Source organism: Athalia rosae, chromosome 2 (assembly GCF_917208135.1).
Source record: "Athalia rosae chromosome 2, iyAthRosa1.1, whole genome shotgun sequence".
NCBI classification, from domain to species: domain Eukaryota; kingdom Metazoa; phylum Arthropoda; class Insecta; order Hymenoptera; family Athaliidae; genus Athalia; species Athalia rosae.
In genome coordinates, this window is record NC_064027.1 from 220,975 (window position 1) to 237,526 (window position 16,552).

Consider the following 16,552-nt stretch of genomic DNA (forward strand, 5'->3'; position numbering starts at 1 on the left):
ATTGGTTGTTGCCGATCGATTCATCCGATCTAGTTATCGCCAGCTGTCCGGTTTGAATGACCGATAAAAAATTTTTCTGTCATAGCTCGACGCGCAATAGTAGAAAATCCATCGAATATCCGACAAAAATCTCGACGGTGTTCGCCGTGCGTAGTTACAACGAGACCGGCAGCTCGGCGTAATCTCCGAGGGTTGGTTCTCCGAATTCTTCGCGCGAAGCTTTTAATCGTTTACCGCGTTGAGCAAATCTCACATGGTGGGCCAATTTGCTACGACGTACGAAATCACCTCTGGGCTTTGAATCCAACGACTAGACGGGACTCCGAGGAGTTCATGGATCCAGATAACAAGCGAGGATCGTAATTAGTCCAACAGTCACTCGCAGCTCGGTCTGATCTATGTATTAAATGCACCAGCGGCAGCCGCCATTTCCAATCAAACGATACCATCGATTATTCACACGCCGATGTAATCACGCTCGTTATCTCGTGATCAATTATTTGATCAAACATCACCGAATAGTTTAGACTCGCGTGATTCGCCGCTCATCGACTCTCGCGCAAATGACCCGCAACATCGCCCCGCGTTCAACGACCGTCGGTCCTCGCAGCGGGTGAAGGAGACGGGATCTCGAGGCGGAAGATTCTCGACGAGTCGAGTGAAATTCGGACGACCCCGTACAGTCGGTCTGTGAGCCGTCGGGTGTATGGAATTTGAACTTGTTCCTGTCGTGGGACAGGTCGCCCGTGACCTCTGCGGAGACGTGGTACGGTCGGGGTGCCGCGGTACGGCCAAATCGAGTCAATGCCTCCGCAGCATCGAAAGCGTACATGCGGCCTCCGGACGAGCGGAAGGAAAGAAAGGAAAAATCCGAAAAGAATGTACAACGACGAACGAAGGAAGTGAGGTGGGCCAGGAATGAGTCCCTGAAGAAATAAACCCTGAAATTATTGGGATCCGGAGCGACGGACGAGCGCGAAAGTTGCGCCCTGTAAGTGGGAGAAGTAAAAAAGAACCTTCCAAGATTGAGGTCTGTCGAGCGGCGATTTAATAATCCCGAACCCGATTCCCCAAACCCGGCCCGACCCAGAGCGTAGTCGATATTACCGTTTTTATTTAATGTACATATTTCCCCGTTTCTCTCCACGATGTTCCGCGCTTTTTATTCCCTTCCATTCCATTCTATTCCATTCGAACTCTCGGTTCGCCAACGCCGTTGCCACCGCGGTCTACCCGTAGGTACCCCGCTACCTACGTATCTGTGTATAGCGCCAGTTCGATTCCCTGGGGAACATCGTCAGCGAGACAGGAAGTTGATAGAGAGAGGGAGAGAGAGAGTGAAAATATCGCGCGCAAGTTCCATCGTAACTTCACCGATACGATATAGCGACGTCGGCCTTTCTTTTTTCCGGTTGATTCCACCGGAAGCAGTTGCGTAGAAAAGCAAGAGTTACCGAAGCCCCCTCAACAGCTATTGTACGGAAAATTGAGTCAGTAAGGAAAACGCGGAGAGAGCAGGCGAAAGATTTTAATGGCGACCATGACTCGCGTGACGTAAGTTGGCGGAAGCAACTTACCTCACGCCCACGGGAAATTTTGCGACAGAATCATCTAGAGAACAGTTCTTATATCATAGCCAACCGTAGCGAACCTCCGCGGTGTGCAGCTTTAGCTTTTAATCGCTCGGAATTAACGGAATTTTTTCTCCACCTCTCTCATCCGCCCCCATCTCAATTCCGCGTCTTCGTTCTCCTCCCTCTTCGTCATTCCGATCTCTTTGCAAATATCTCTCCCTCTTTATCCCTTTACTCATCTCCCGGTCTCCTTCTGTTTCAGCGAAATGTGACACGAGTGGATGTCGGGGAGGGGCGGGGAGGGGGGGGGGGGGGGGGACAAGCAAATAGAAAAGAGAAACAGGGAGAAAGAGTTCATAGGATGCAGGTGTAGGTACGGCGAGGCTTGCGCGACTACGACAGTCGACGCTTTGATCTGGATGGGTGACTGTGCGAAACCATGCGGAGGAACGATATGTTTCAAATGTACGGAGCACCGGCAGCGGCGCAGCGCGACATCGGGAAGCGAGAAGCAGGCAGCCCATGAAAGTGCAGAACGAACGCGGGCGGAGACTCGTCTGCTGGGGGGGTAGTTTCACATCTAACGAACATTTTTATGCATGCGACTCAAAAGGTAAAACCAGCTGTACGCCCTGTAGTGGAGATACAAAGAGCCCGAGCTTAACGCCCGGTAGATTTTAAGCCTCCGTGCTAAAGTGATATTCAGATTTTCACTTTCGAAACAAATCCTCGAGCAGGTGCAAGCGTATCGGGCTCGCTGAATTTTTTTTTATGCTTTTTTTTCACACATCTAATCATCCGAAATTCACGGTAAATCTTTATGAATTCGCAACGTGGTTCAGATCGCATCTTCCCACGTTTTTACTTCTTGTCGTTTCGTCTATTTTCTCTCGACCGTTGTACGTCTACTTTTGCTCTAAGCTGTCGGGATTTCTCTCTGGCTCTTTCACCGTTGCCATTGTAGCGGGGGGCGGGGGGGCGAGCGGGAGGCAGGGCGTTTCGGTGCTGATATATTGCAAGATTTTCTTTCTATTCGTAGCGGATTACCGGTTCGCGGGGAGCTTATACGTGACTTTGCTGTCCGTCCGTCACTTTTCAATAACTACTAGCAGCTTTTCATTCGTTATTTATAGACCTACGCTAGATTTATCACGCGGTGTAAGGCGGTACGCTGGAAAGGGGAGAGCAACGAACGTGTAGTATTCTCCCGTCGCAACTCCCGCGTCACGTAGCGAAATATTCGTAAATATCCATTTCGACAGCCTTTTTTTCTGAATTCTTCCGCGTCCTCCGTTGAAGTATATCTTTTTCCTTCCATCGCTTCTACGGGCCACGTGCAGTTACTCGCGCCGATGACTATCGCGCGATAATTTCGCTATGGAACAATTAACGTTGTCATCGCGTTACGAGCCTTACATTCGGGTCGCGCGGGGGTCGTCGAAGCAGGAAACTTGGTCAAGCGAACGAATCGTTTCGCAACGCTCGAGTTAATTGGACACCTCGAATCGATTTTTATTTCGATCCCCTCTCATCTCCTTTCGCCCGCTCTCTCCCCTCCCTACTTTTCCACGGGTAGGTACACCGGATTATCGGGGTTGACGCCGCGGCGTACGTACACTCGACATCGTCGGCGTCTGTTATTGGAATCCCGGATGCGTCCGGATGATACACGATGTAATTTCCCGTACTTTGAGTCTAACTACCCTCGCCATCTACAACCTCCCCGATCACCCTCCGCAGTGCGCCGCTCCCGGATGAGAAGAATCGACGAGAAAGTACCGACCCACCTACGCTGCCTCGTTCCCTCGTTTACCTTCACCTTCTCTCTGTACCCTGCGCTTTCCCTGCTGTTCATTCCTACGGATTTGGAATTCCGCGAGTGGAGAGGAGCTTTCGGGGTGCACGGGGGTGTACTCTACGTACGTACCTGCACACGAAATATAACCGGAGGTATACGGCAATACGTGGTGACAAGGAGGACGACGAAACGCCTTTCTCGCTCAATTCTCTTTGTATTTTTCCCTTTTTCCGTCGGGCATCGTCATCGCGATGGTCGGAACGACGAGGCGAGCTGCGCAGTGCCTCCTCCGACGTTAGCTGGCAACGAACGGGACACTCTGTGCGTGGAATTTCGGCGGTGGCCCGCCTCAACGACTCGCCCTCATCGTCGATTTCGTGATCGCGTTTTTTCTCTCCTCCCCCCCCCCCCCCCCTCCCCCCCTCCGATTCCCGTCCCTGTACAAAAGGGGAGAAACCCCCGTCCACCTGCCTGTCCCCCTGTATACGACTTTTCGCCGCCTGTTCGCCCGTCGTGCCTTCCCCGTTTACCAGGGACTGTATACGGAAGTGAGCTAATTAAAACCTAAGGAGGCGGAGATAACGGACGCGATCGTCTCCGAAATAAAGTAAAAGTCGAGAAAAAATGAATAATACAGCAAAAATGATTGCGAAGAAAAAAAAGAAGACAAGCACGGTAGTAGATGGGCAGGATTTATTTCGAAGGCGTAATAAGGAATTTTTGTTTCGTTTTGTTTCTCGATCGCCATCTCTTTCGTCCGCTTCAGCTTCTTCTTCTCGAACGCTGCTCGACGCTGAAACTGTTTCGAACACACCCTGTACCTGCGGGTCCTCGACGCGCGAGGTGTACGATACGCGTACACGTATATAGGTACGTACGTACGAATACGTAGGTAAAGTTGTATAGCTCCGGCTCTGGTGCTGATCGATGGTTACGCGCGAGACAGAAGCTAACGAGACTAAGATAAATTAATGCCTCGGAATTTCTGGGAGTTGGAAACAAACTCGTGGTTCTGGGCCGACTGCTCCGCTCCTGCGTAGCTCTACCCTCCCGCTCGCTCACCCTCCTCTCTTCATCGTCCCCATTCGGAGCTCTCACCCCCTCGCCGCCACTCTCTGTACGTTGAGTTCGGTATATGTATAGAGCGGTAGCTGTACTCGGGACTTGGCTTTGCGTCGAGTTGACGTTAACAATTAACTCTATCCAAGCGGCCGGGTAATGTGGCAGGTACGTAACGTACATTATCCATCCGCTGGCTCGTACGATCGGGCGTACGAATCGATACAACGAGATGCGGGAGAGAAGAATGAGGAACATCATTGAGCCGGAAAGTTCAGAAGTCGCACGGCATTCCGGATATCTGTACCTGCGCGACTGTGACGGTTAATCGTACGAACGACCGATACAGACGTTGCACGATCGCTGCTAATTCTACGGAGAAAACGATCCGGGTATAAAATAAATTCACGAGGCGGAGGCATTCACCTTGTCATTCGAAACCTATGTTTCGGCGAAGCTTGGGCGATACGTGTGTGCGATTATAAGAGTGAAATTGGCCCTTGTCCAAGAATCGAATGGAAAAAAACGAATCGCGGATTGACGTGTAGGTATTATTCAGATCGGGTAATTCCATACGATTTAGTTGACTCGTTCCGCTCTCCCTTCGGTATCCCATTATTCAACCGAATCCGAACCAACCCACTCGACGTATGATGAAACGAAAGACAACGAGAAATGGGGGGAAAAAAAATTATCCACGGTACACCCGGCCGCGTGAACTTTTCCTCGCGGATTCGAGTCGAGAGATTCGCGTGGGCTGGGGAGAAAACGAAGAGAGCCCGGCCTTTGGGATAAAAGTCGGTCGGGCAAGGAGGTGTGAATTTTAGAAGAAGAGTTAAGACGACGTCGAACCCGCCCACGCCACTCCGCCCACTGTCCGTTACCACTGCGCTGGCTTACGAATATATCGCGTCGCTTTTTTTGCCAGGCAGCAAATTCAATTCCAACGCTAGCTAACTGGATACCTACGGACGGAAGAACTACGTACACCGCCATTATCCATTTCTTGCTTCAAGGCGTTGCTGCAGCGCTTTTGGCTGCACTGCGGTACAGACCGTTCGAGTGGCCCCTCGCGTTTATTCGCTCACCGGCACTCTTCCGCCGCTCCCGCTGCTACGGTGTGCAAGATTCGATTTTTAGGGGTGATTCATTAGGGGGGATCATTTTCAAGTCAGATTAAAAATCTTGGGTCCACTTCGATTTATTGACAGGCTGGTTCGAAATTTACGAAGAATCCTACATACGTCGACCGCTGTCTTCTCGGCTCTGGAATTGAACGAGCTTCTACTTTTTCGAAAAGCACCTCAACTCTCGAAACCCTTTTGATCCTCCGGAACTTTTGGTTTCACTTTTGGGTTGCGATCCGTTTCAGAACGTTAGGGATTCTTGAAAGGTATTCGGATCATCGATCTATCGATTCGTGCACTGCAGATCTCGATTATCAGCTCTTTTGATTCCAAGGTTCGCCCACTGGGGAATCCTGGAAAACTGCGTGAATCGATGATCGATTTTTGATCAATTTAACTCGTGAATTCGGATTCCTGAGATCAAAATACACAAGAATAGCCAATGAAACCGAATGAAAAAAAATGTTGAAATTTTTCCCTAAAATCTAAGAAACTCCAAGGGGTACCCCTTTGGGTTTTTTCGATTTTTGGGCCAAAAATGAAGTATTTTTAAAATCGATTGCAGGACACTATTTCAATGTATTTTGATCTCAGGAGCATGAATCCGTTGATCAAATTGAGCCACGAATTTTCCCCATCGAGATATCTCAATTTTTTTGCTCCGGCAAGCGAAAAATTGGCGATAACTCGATCAATTCAATAGATGGATCGATTTCGTGAATTCAGATTCCTAAGATCAAAATATTCGAGAATACCATGGACAACTGTGAGAAAAAAAAAATGTCGAATTCCAGCCCCAATATTGAGAAAAAATCCAAGACTATAGGCTTGGCGTTGTTTTGGCTCGAAAATTTTCGATTCAATTGAAAAACCAAAAATCGGAGCATTTCTGAAAAATTTTCAAAGTGATTTCGAGCGATCTTTGAATCTGAATAACAACAAACTTTTAATTTTTTATCTCAAACAAGCTGATCTTTGGATGGGGCTTTTGAAACATGTAAAACTATGTAATATATTTCCTCGGGAGACGCAAAGAACAAAAAAAAAAAACAAAAAAAAATACTCGTTGGTTTTGCGCCACCCTAATCTAGGTACATGTACAGGTACGCCTGTGGGAGCGTACGTATTACAGAGATGCAGCGGGAATATAAGCCGTCGTGTTTCTCGACGCTCAGCGCGAAATGTAATTAGGAATAGAGAGCGCGGGTTTCCGTTTGAGAGGCAAAATTGGCTGGCCGTTGTATCGTGAACCGGACTCGCGCAGCAAAAGCTGGTGGTTTTGAAGTGGATGCAATGCCGCGATCGCAGTTTCCATACCTATACGTACGCGCGCACCTATAGGTACGGCGGATGCGATTCCACCGAATAGTTATATTCGTACAATGTACACACGTACGTACGTACGTACGTGTACCCATAATCGTAAACCGTATGCACATGAGCAGACACCTGATGTTCGTACGGTGAACTGAAATTTGACCGCGCCATGCGAAGAGATGCCGCGGTTAGATTTCCAGAGTAATTATTCGTTGTTTAAAGGTCGCCGTTAACGATCATTACCGGCTTTTCGCATAACTTTTATCGTTGTACTCGTACAACGGAGTTTCGGGCCGCACAATCCCACCGCGCGAATCGAACACGCCGGTCGGGTAATTACGTTCGATACACACAATGGTACGGACGAGTACATAGATGTACTTCGAACGCCGTTCGGGTAATTACGTTCGATACACACAATGGTACGGACGAGTACATAGATGTACTTCGAACGCCGTTCGGATAGTCGTATATTGAATTGCCGCGTGACGCTTGCGAATGAGATAATATACCGCGGCGGCGGTCGTCATCGTCGCGCCTTCCGCTCGTTTCTTCCGATCCAGCTGCCACGAGGACTTGACTCGACGCGTTGTAAAATGGTATACGTAACTCTACCTCCACCCGGCACCGCGTACTTTTTATCGATAACAAAATTGAGTCTCGCTCCGCGGCGAGCTTTAGAAAAGGCAGGAAGGAAGGATTAGGGGAAATGGTAAAAATGAATTCCTAATTTTAATTCTTCGCTTAATCCACCCGACGGATCTCCCTTATTGAGTCTCGTCGGAATAAATTTGAAATTCAGCAGAATTCTACCCAGTTGTGCAGCTGCCGAGTCGAATCGAGGGCATTCTTTAAACTTTACCGAGTCAAGCGACGTAAGTCGTCGACGACGCCATTTTTAAAACGATCCCTTTCATAAGCGAATATACTTATACCAGCTTTGCAGATTTAAGCGGTATCCGATCGATCGAGCCGAATTTCAACTCTCCGTGCCAAATGAAGTGTATGCGGCACGTTCGCTCGACGAGGGGGTGGTTTCGGTCAGGGGTGCGGAAATACGACACCGTGCAACTTGTCGCGTAGCGTGACCGACCGACCGATTCGAGACATTCGAAAGAAACGCACGTGACGCGAATAACGGGAAAAAGTTTAATGAATCTTACGGACGGAAAGCGGGAGCGAAAGTTGCGAATCGGTTCGCAGATTGAATAAAAGGAAATAAATTTCTCGCAGAATATGACGCGCGTCGGTATACGAGTCTCGTGTCGGATGCGAAAAAAATTGAATTAAAACTTGTTAACGAGACGTGGAAAAGAGGGTTCTTCGTAACATCGGAGATGATCGCAAAGTGGAAGATACATACTATATGCATATAGGTATAATCACCGAGTCGACGCTTCGAATCGGTAAAGTTGTCATACCTGCCGCAGGGATTCGTTAGACGTTAATATTTTGTCTATAAAAGTTGGCGCCAGCTGTTGAATCTGCGATCGGAATCTTCTCACGCTCGACATTTCACGGATAACCAACTCCAGCAGTTATTGCCTCGATTAAACTCCCGAGGGATCAGCTTTTTCTCTCTTCCGTAAGAATTCTCATTTAAATTTCGATTCTCTCACGGATATCGCTCAAAAGACCCGGAAGGGCCGTTTACGCTGCGCTAATCCAATGATCAGGCTCTTGATTCGTGTTCAATTTCAATATCCTCGCGTTTTTTTGCATCTTCCCCTCGTCTTCCTTCCTTTTCATCATCGTTATTAGACACTTCAATTTTTCTCCAATGCCATTTTCGCACTTCACTTCTATACGGCCCGTTCGGTCGACGTGACGCTAACTGTAGACCGGGCGGACAAGTTGTTTTCAGTCGGAGTGGATCAGACACACGGACGAAACTGGAACGAAGCCGCGACTAGTTATTTGCATTCCAATAGTTCCATTATTCCAAGTTTCTCTACGTTCGACCCGTGAAGTTGATAGACGCGAGTTCTCTCGCTGCGGCGTTCTACCGATATTGGGCCGGAGAACCGGAAATCTGGAACGTCTATCGGTTGGTATACAGGTTATCTCAACGTCGCGCATACGCCGTCTCTGGCTCTTATCAGCTGCGAACTTCAGTTCTGATCGAGTCATCGATCGATTTACCGGACCTGCATCTCGGTAATGTATCGGCGTAGGTCGTGGTCAGTGGGAGAGTTGAAAATTCAGAAAACTCTAAATTAACCGACGATGTGTCGTCATCCGGCGCGGTTTCAGAGTCGATCGTAGGTTTTAGGATGTAGGCACGGAGCCTCCCTCTCGCTACATATTCTACGGGTCCGCGGATGTCCCGCCTGGGGGTAATACCGTCGGCAGTTTACCAGAGATTATAAAACGCCCTCCTCGCTCCCGACCGCACTTCGCCGCGCTTACCTCGTGCTCCGTTAGCAAAAGATTACAACCGCTCCTTCGCCCGTTCAATATCACGAAACTGACAACAATTTACAATATTTCACTCGGCGGAGGTCGAAAATTTATCCGAACAGTCGCACGCGCTGTAGATGCACACGTTGCGCGTCGAGAACGGAAAAAAAAAAGAAATCGCAATTTTTCGCGGAAATCACCGCGGTCGTTTACACCGCAAAGGTAGAAGAAACTTCTCCGGCACATGTGTTACCGCCGTCGAATTTAAAGCTCTACTATTTTATTATATTTCGGTTTTTATCCACCGCAATCCTCACACCGTGAAATATACCACAGTTGCAGCCACTGAGGCGTAGTAATTCTCGGAAAGTATGTTCTTAAATTCACCGCAAACCAACGACTACGATTCCAAAGTAATTTTGAGCCGATTGCTCCGGTTGAACACTCGTGAACTGATCCAAGTACAGTACGCCCCGGAGACACTGTTACGGTAGTTGGATGACATGAGAAATAATTTTGTCATCATATCTCGTTTATACCCATCGCTAAGACGTCAAATTTAACGCAAGAACTACCCCAGGTGTCCTGCGGCTCGGTAGACCAGCGGAGGCTCTCTCACGTTACATTATGGAAGTGTACACATACCTACGTATACATACGTACGCGTCGAGGTATACGCGGGGTATACGCGGGGTATAGGCGGGGTATACGTTAAGTGGGAGCACCGCATTCGATCCATCTCGAGCATATAATATCTGCAGGTATTTGAGCTTCTTCACCTCCCCACGCGAGTTTCGGTGCGCCTCGAGTCATGAGAAACTGGTTATATATCACCCCATTTCCGAATGCTCGACACTTTCGCATTCGAAATTGTCGAAGAAAAGACGAAACCTGCGCTGAGCGGTGGCCATTCCAGGGCCCTGGAGAGCCTTTGTAAGGGAGAGTAGAAAACTCGGGTTTTACGCTCGCGTATACGCGGTATACCTAGGTAACGGCGAAGGAGAGCCCTGCCGATTCGGTGGATACTTCCAAGTTTGATATTGAAACAGATGTGCGACGGGAGAGAAGAAAGTCCGGTCGCGTATAGCTCTCCAATTTCAAAATTCTCCGATCCACGGATGTCCATGTTTCTAGGAATTTTCCTCCTTTCGTTTGGTTTTTTTTTTTCTATTCCCTCGGTTGATCGGTGAGAGGATTTTGGGAAGGGATCGTTTATCGGAAAGTCGATACTCGCGTGGAGTACACGTACGAAATACGGTCCGCACGCGGCCAAGGAACGGTGCCAAGAGGTAAGAATCGGGATTTCTCTACCCTCTCCATATCCTGTCTCACCGCGACTTCACCCTCTCTTCCCTTCTCTTCTCTTCCCTCTCGCGAAAGACTCGGCGTAACGTAACCTGTCCGTGAGAAGTATATCGACCGTGGTCTCTTCGCCGGCGAGTATTGTCGCCCGGGAACGAAAATGGTGTTGTGTCTGCGTTACGGTGAACGTGGGCATAGGTCCGTACGAAAGCTCTGGAAAACGGTGTCATACGCAAAATTATCCGGACGTACGTCGTACGCGTCGGGTGACTTTTAAATTCCGCGAGATTAAAGTGGCGAGGAAAGAGACTCCCTCGTCTCCCTCGGACCTGTGCGTGTGTGCGCGAGAGGACCGAGAGCACACCGTCGGCGCCTGAGGCTCAGAGCCCTCAGTTTCGAAGATTATAACTACGGGGGAAAAAATGATTTTCAAAAGGAAAATTCAAAAAGGTTCGGAATCTCGGAGCATTGTGCGCCTGATCACTCGTTTTCGAAATTCTGAGGGCTCCGAACTTTACGCGCCCAGATCAGCTTAAAAGATAAAAACGAGAAAAGGAGAACAAAGTGGGGGAAAGGTGAAATACATTGGCGACGACGCAACATGAGACTCTGGGGACACGCGGTGATCGGATCATCGAATCCATAATTAGGAATACGACGATAAAATAAAAAAGATGAAAATAATTCCACAAAAGTTGTTGGAGGGTAGAAAGTTGCTGTTCTTGTGCAGTACTCGTAGGCATAGCTGTTACAGAGCATAAGCTGTTGGAATTTCTCCGTTTTTCACTCCACGGAGATATCTACACGCAGTCAACTGCTGGGGAGAATCGGAGAAGTGTGCAGAGCCGCGAACTCGATTACTTGCCCCTGCGCCACGTTTACCGCTCACACGGACAGAAATTTACTCCGCGAGATGTTCCTAAATATCGAGGGGATTTAGGAGCTGAAGTCGGATTTTTTGCCGGTTATGCGGTGTAAAAGACCGGGAGAAGCTACGACGTAAGGGTTAGTCGAGCGCGAGTTCGAAGCGATGGTTAAAATTCATTTATCGCGCTTCGGGGAGCTTCGGCGGTAAATCAAGGAGTGCTTCCGCGCATAGTCGTACCGAAAGCTGGTTTATAGTTTACCGTCTCAACCCTTAGATTTGAGTTTAAATTAGTTCCCTCCGCCATGGTTTACCCAGAATTAGCTGACCATGTAAATCCACTCGTATAACCTAAGTTTGCCTCAATAGGAGATTCACGCCGCAGCCAACAAAACGTAGCTCTGCTTACCCACCCACACAGCTACAACGACGACGAACCAGCTGCTGCAAATGCCAAACGGAACTTACTAGCTGTCGTAGGGCGTACAACCTCGCGATGTGTTAAAGTCTCTCTCTCTCTCTCTTACGTATACAATACTGGTATCTTCCGCGCGTATACGTACGTACCTACGTTGTGCGATACACGAACGGAAGGAGGTAATCTCGACAATTGCCATCGGAGTTTTTCTCCTTGACTTTCTATTTCTTTTTTACACTTCATTTTATAGCGCCTTTCAACGACCCATCCAATCTTTTTACCACGTTTAATCGTCACCTGCAATTGAAGAATCTCCTCTTTTTTCTTTGTTTCCTTGCGATTGTGAGGAAACTTTTCCCCTCTCTTACCCGGAACTTGACGAAATATCTCGTTTGGTCGATTCGCAGAATCTCAAGTCACTCGACGACGAGTCGAATCTCATACACCGCAACGGTATTCCTACGTATCTTCCAGCCGCTAACGATTTCGAAAATTAATCTTTTCAATCCCGTCGATCGCCTGCATGGGAGAATCCTGCACGTGAAATCCTTTCGCAATTAACCTGCGATCTTGGGGGGATAGTGCGTTATATTTGATCGCCTTCATTGGGATCGACTCTGGTCTCGATATCGATCGATCCGTCGAATCTCATCACTGAAGTATTCTCTCGATTTTGTTTCAGGCACTTGTACGGGACGAAGCGGAGCCCGCAAAAATACAAGGCACGTTCAGGGTGAGTTGAATCACAGCGCTAAGCTACGGCTCAAGATATTATATACACGCGCCACAGCCAACGCTCTTTGATTAAAATTAAACGCGTGATACGGTGCAGGTGTGGGCGGTGAGAAAATTCCGAGGAGATTGTACGAATTTTTGGCGATATCCGACTTTTGGTTCGATCGCTCGATTATCGAAAGTTCATTAACCGACGGCGATTTATGACGGCCCGGAGGACGAACCCCGTCACCTAATTTCACCCTCTCTCGCGAATGGGGTTGGCGGGGTGTCTTTTGTCGACGGTATGATATCGGCCAGAAGCAGACGGAGCGACCGAGAGAACGTACGAACGAACGAACGAAATGTTGCCGGAAGCTGAGGGTTTCGGACAAGAGTAGCTGGTGTAGAATCCAGGCTACTCGCGACAGGGCCGTCCGAATACGCCGCCGAGCTTTCTGCTGCGTAAGCTTTGTGCGTTACGCGTGTACGGATGTAATTATACGATAAGACAAAAGTTCCATCCAACGCGAGGGGGCGGCGCGACGACGATCGTCGCGGGAATCGGAACGTCGATTCGACGACGGAAGCGTCTTCGCCTGTACGCGGTAACGGAAGCGGAGGTATATCGGCCTCGCGAGTTTTCTTCGTACAGGCGGAAAAAATGATTTTTCAACTCCCGCAGTTGCACGCAGCGGCCCGCGAGCACGTGATAACGACGATAACGATGATAATAATAAATGGAGTGTACCTTAGCCCCGGAGATATCGGTCGATTAATTCTACTCGACCATGCGAATGATATTTGGAATTCATAGAGCGTCGGGGTGGGAGAGGGGAAGGGGGGTACGGAGAAAGCATCGCCGGGCGAAGTAGTACTCGTCGTCGGCTACGCGACGGTCGATGTAAATTGGACACTCCTTCTAGACTATCTGCATTCAAAACTCATTTCCCACGTCAAGATTTGATTTATCATCAAACACGAGTTAACTCTCTGTCGCTACAGGAACCCACCCCGTCCAAAATAGATCCTCTCGAGTCAGGTACACCTACCCCCGAGAACGCCACCGTTGCCTCGATCCTCGAATCGCGACGTTATTTGAATATCCGTGACCGAATCGATCGATCGAACACCTGCGCAAAAATGAAGGGTAAAGAAGGAAAGAATTGGGGAAAAAAGGAAGAAGGCGAGCGTCCGCCTCGGTCGTGTTATTCCCCGACTCGACCCCGACCCGAGTCTCGAATTTCTGTTCCGTTTCTCGCATTTTTTTCCGCAGAGGTCATCCCTCGTTGGTAGAGAATTTGACTCGGGACTCAACCGGGGCATGTGACGCGAGGCTACAGGCCTGGCTGCCGCCCTTCTGGCCGATCAATATTTCGCTGGTGGGGCTGTGGGGTCTTCGGGGGTGTTGGGGTGTCGTAGGAAAAGCAGAGGGGATATCAGCGGCAGCGACGTCGGCGGCATCGGCAGCGGCGGTAGTAGCAGCCCCCAAACTGTCATGGCGCCGCGCACCACTGCGAGAAATGCGGGCCCGGCTTTACGCGAATCGTTGTCACGTTTTCCTACCGATTGTCCGAGTGAAAAATTTGTCGTTCCAATTATCGAGATGATCGCCTAGCTCGGCGATCGCTGTTTCGACCGACCCGCAGAGACTGTCCGCGATAGTTTATCGTCTTGTAAAAACACGCTACGCCCTAATTTGTGTGCTTCAACGTCAACGTATGAGAAATCGTGCATACAGATCCGAACGAGGGGGGAAAGGAGAACCGATCCTCCGCATAAAGGGGATATTGTCAATTATTCCGGTATTCGTACCGTGCACCGACAATTATCGACAAAGTTACCAACGATCGTTCTATAAACTCCTCATTAAAATCGGACGTTAATGTCGCGTGCGTAAAAATCCACTCGGTCGCAGGAGTTGCAATCGTACGTGTGGTGGAGTGATGAATTGAAACTATCGTGCTAACTATGTTTCTATCGTGCGGTTTGTAAGTGATTGTTTTCTTTCTTCTCTTTCCACTTATCGTCGAATCCTGTTCGACGTTTTTTATTATTATAACGAATGGCGGTTAGATACCGCGAGAAGAAATTCATCAAGAGCGATACAAAAGCGGTCCCACTCGAAAGTCTGGGGAAACGATATCCGGAAGACTGGAACATTCCGCATCAAGTGGAGCAGTAACTTTTCAAAGTTGAAGAGCGTTTCCTCGTTACTGTTTCATCCTCCCCGATTATTTTTCCTCTCGTTTGTTTCGTCGAATTCATCGGTGACGATACATCGTGTGGGTGACAAATCGCGTACGAACCCGTTCGAGCGACGTGTGCCACGAAAGTGAAAGTCGCGTAAACAGATAGAGCTGAGAAAAAAAATTCCCTTCCGATTCGGTTGTCGGTTGATAATTTTCCAAGCTATGACGTTACCCGGAGTAGTAAGGATTCGCAGTTGGTTAAAATAGTCGACGAGCGACGACGAAGAAAAGAAGACAAGAAACCATTGTTACACGGATCGAGGAAAGAGGGTATAAAAACAAACGGGAGTCGGACTGAACCGGGTGAAAAAATGTCCTAGCGAAGGTGGTACCTCGCCTAGGTGTTTCCCTCGTCCTGTTCCAAATAAATCCTCCGTTACAGTCCCCGGATGATTCCCGGATTCCTCCCGAAACCCTCCCGAACCCAACCAAATCCAAACTCCTTAATCCCGATCGCTGATCGTAGCCCCACCCGCGGTAAGAAACCACACCCAACCGGAAACGAGCTCCGCACAACTTTCCAAGACAGAGAATTATACAAGGTTTGTTCAACAATTATCCACATATTTCAGTTGTTTCCCTTTCATCCGCGGTTTTCATCGTGCACCAAACGCGCTCTCGAACGGACCAAACTCCCGACCCAACCTAGTCCGATCACTGCATGCCGCTGCTACCTGCACCACCGATGCACCACGCTGCACCGCATGGTTCATCTCGTCGTAGATTTGGTTGGGTTGCGCGAAAGAAGAGCGTGCTCGTCCTTGACGCGCATTCTGCGAATATTGTCATTAGATTCCACGTCTGAAATTCCTGACGGACGGACCGATCATTTGCGGACACGTCGTCACGGTTGATGAAATTCGATCGAGCTGTGCCGAGCCGATCGACCGGCTCCGGAAGAACCGTGGGTAGCTTCTACTCCGCGAAAGTCGTCTATGAAAACGAACAAGTAGTGGGGAAAATTCATCTGTTCGTCGAATCGGATATCGATGTAAATCGATACTTTGCATCAATATTAATTCTGTTCGTTCCACCTGCGTGCCAAGGCTTGGAGCGTTACAATTAAACGTCACGTCGAATATCCCCGAGTTCGAATGACTTTTCGAAGCGTCTGTCGGGAGAATGATTTACCCTAGGTTCTGAAAGTGAGCAGTTGGATACGTAGGAGGTATATATGGGCACATGTGCCGTATACGTATCGATTGGAAATCCAATTTTAACCGAATGAATTGTTAAGCGAGCTGCATCGAGTCCGCGTAAGACGGGAGTATGCGGTCGGCGGTGATACACGGTGGCGCGTATTACCCATGAATTTCTCACGGTGAAAAGACCATAGTATTCGATCGTACGCGCGTTATCGCCCCCTGTGCTCGTTGCAAGTCGGACGAGGTGTGGTAACGTTAACTGCACCTCGCCAGAATCTTCGCGCGGTAGCTATTGTGGAATCTCGCTATTGTGCCGTAACGTCGAACGTAATGAGAAAATGAATTCGCTCCGAAGATTGTTCTTACAGGAATATGGGTAACTATCGCGTTTACCTCGGTCGAGCGTACGGTCAACGCCGGAGGTGAAATATTTTCAGTTTCCGTGATACATATGCAACGTAGATATTGATAATACATATTTATTAACCTCACCGAGAGGGCAGCTGTGTGCGTATCGTGTATATACGGAGCATCGAGGATACAGCGTCCTCAAACGCGCTCAAACTCAAAGCTGAAAGCAA

General features: G+C 48.8%; 1 protein-coding gene across 19 annotated transcripts in view; it reads left to right on the forward strand.

Annotated features, from left to right (window-relative positions):
• The window catches only part of LOC105691495 (protein turtle), a 133,627-nt gene that overhangs the window by 69,399 nt on the left and 47,676 nt on the right, over positions 1 to 16,552 (forward strand). For 15 of the 19 annotated variants that reach the window (XM_048649375.1, XM_048649367.1, XM_048649377.1 and 12 more), the window contains one exon: positions 12,543 to 12,593. The exons of 1 other annotated variant lie outside the window; for it this stretch is intronic. The gene's annotated coding sequence lies outside the window, so the exon portion shown is untranslated. Of the gene's footprint in view, positions 1 to 12,542; positions 12,594 to 14,044; positions 15,369 to 16,124; positions 16,348 to 16,552 lie in introns of those variants that run through there. 3 more of the 19 variants (XM_048649369.1, XM_048649373.1, XM_048649372.1) reach the window with 3 other exon arrangements.